We start from the raw sequence: 2,442 nt of genomic DNA on the forward strand, positions 1-2,442 counted from the left end.
AGACCTCTATCATGTCTCCCCTCAGCCGCCTTCTTTCCAAGCTAAACAGCCCTAAGCGTCCTAACCGCTCCCCATAAGACCGCTGCTCCAGTCCCCTAATCATTTTGGTGGCCCTTTTCTGCGCCTTCTCCAGCTCTGCAACATCCCTTGGTAGGTGCGGTGACCAGAACGGCGCACAGTAGTCCAAGTGTGGTCGCACCAGAGATTTGTAAAGCTATTCGAAGCGCTCTACAAACGCGACGAACGACCACTAGCCGGGAAGAAGCTTCAATGACCCGCGCGAGCCTCCCCGCCCCGCAGAGAAAGGAGCGCGCGCGCCTCCTCCACGGCGTGACGCACCAAGGGGCGGGGCCTGCCCTTCCCTATAAAAGCGCGCACGAGGTCCCCCGTTCCTTCTTTCCCAACGGGGCTGGTGAGTGTGGTGCGTTGCTCCGTTTGTGAATAATCCGCGTTCGTTGCGAGTTGCGGGAGGAATAGCCGCGCGTCTCCGTATCCGTCGGGGGAGGTGGGGGTCGTTTCCCGGGAAAAGCGCCTTTTTGGCGAAGGACGCAGCCCTAGGTCTGCGCTGGCCTGCAAGGGACAGGCTTGCTCGATCTGGGAAGCGGAGCAGGGGGCCCTGGCCGGTTTTGGGATGGGACACCGCCAAGAAAAACAACAACAGCGGGGTCGCTAGGCAGAGGCGGGCAACGGCGAGCCACCTCCGAGGCCGTTTACGCACGGGAGGGTTTGCCTCTCCCCCCCCCCCGAATTCTGCAAACTCAACAATCAGCCCCCGGGCAGTGTTGTGAAAATTGGGAGTGGGGGGGAAATGGGCATCTAGAGCGCGGCAAAGCCAGGGCAAAAAAAAACAACAACAACCCATGCATCAATGACCCGAACGACTCTTGCCTTGAAAACCTCGCCATTTATTCATGGAAGGTTTTGCATTGGCTTTGCCGCTCCATAGATGCACGTTTCCCCCACCTGAATTCTCAAAGCTCTGCACGGCGGCTTAGTGTTGAGTTTTGAGAATAGGGATGGGGGGGGAAAGGGCGTCTAAAGAGTGGCGAATCCAAGGCAAAACCTGCCATGAGTCGGCTGCGACTCGGCGGCCCTTTGCACAGGCGCAGGCCTGTTGTTGCAAAGCGAGCCCAGTGCTCGTCATCTCCGGCAGGGAGGGCGGCGCTGCAAGGGCTTCCGCCGTTTCGGTTTTGCAGACGGCAACTTGTGCGCGGGAGGCTGCGCCTTGGGCTGGCCGCGCTCTGGCTGCGCCGCTTCCCCACCTGAGTTCTCAAAACTTTTGCCTGGGGGCTGATTGTTGGGTTTTGGGAATTCGGATGGGGTCCATGTGCAGCTACCCTGACCTGCATGGCCCAGGCTGGCCTGATCTTATCAGACCTCAGAAGCTAAGCAGGGTCAGCCCTGGTTAGTATTTGGATGGGAGACCACCAAGGAAGTCCAGGGTTGCTGTGCAGAGGAAGGCACTGGCAAACCACCTCTGCTAGTCTCTTGCCTTGAAAACCCCAAAAAAGGGGTTGCCATAAGTCAGCTGCGACTTGACAGCAAATGTGCAGCTAGAGAGCGGCCAACCCAAGGCGAAACCTCCCATGCATGAACGGTGAAAGTGTGCCAGGAAAAGGCCGCATATGGTAGCCTGCTATGGCAACGTGCTATAATTCAGGGTTTTTTCCCCCCTTACAGGAAGCAGCAACACTGGGATGAGCTAAACACGACCGCAGGTAGGAACCGGATAGAAAATTGAGCAGGGGGGCGCAAAATGATCGGTTTGGGCACGTGGCTTGGGGGGGGGTGTCGCCCATCTCCATGCTTCCATGGGACCTGCCAGCGTGGTAGCATCCCTTCCTACTCATGGTAGAGCAACCGTTGTCTTGCCTTTTGGCAAAGCTCCCACCATTCAATTGGGGCGAGTCTCTGACTGGGGCAAGTGACAGATGCATTGGCAAAGCAAATGAGTGTGTGTTGGGGGGGTTATGAGTAAGTAACCTGTATGTTGCACTGGAGGGGGGGTTCTTGGCTTTCCTTCAAGGAGTTCAGAGTGGTGCTGGGTGTTTCTTCTCATGCCTCTTGCAGAAGATTAGGTTGACTTGATAGTGTGAGGATTTGAAACTGGGTGCAAAAACATCTGGTATACTCCTTGCATTGTCACATATGTCGTCTTTGCATTTTCTGAGATTTAGCTAAGAAAGTGGCTGGACTATTAGTGGTATATTACTGAGTGTATGAATAGGACCTTGGAATCTTGTGCTCAGATCCCCTCTTGACTAGTAACTTGGTGAGCTGAAACCAGTTACTCTTGTTCAGCCTAACCTACATCACAGGGGTATTGAAGATAAAATGGAAGAAAGATCTATGGATACTTCCCTAAGCTCTTTGGAGGAAAAGTGAAGTAAAAGGCTTCAAATAATACAAAAAAAATTATAGTGTCTTTTGGCTAAGTGCTTC

The 2,442-nt window shown here is 54.5% G+C and overlaps 1 non-coding gene across 1 annotated transcript; it reads left to right on the top strand.

Moving 5' to 3' along the window:
• The first annotated feature begins 1,799 nt into the window (after positions 1–1,799).
• On the top strand, positions 1,800–1,933 carry LOC130483150 (small nucleolar RNA SNORA24). Its single transcript, XR_008933572.1, has one exon. It is a non-coding gene; the product is annotated as a small nucleolar RNA SNORA24 (small nucleolar RNA).
• The last annotated feature ends 509 nt before the right edge of the window (positions 1,934–2,442 follow it).

Source organism: Euleptes europaea, chromosome 9 (genome assembly GCF_029931775.1).
Source record: "Euleptes europaea isolate rEulEur1 chromosome 9, rEulEur1.hap1, whole genome shotgun sequence".
NCBI lineage: Eukaryota > Metazoa > Chordata > Lepidosauria > Squamata > Sphaerodactylidae > Euleptes > Euleptes europaea.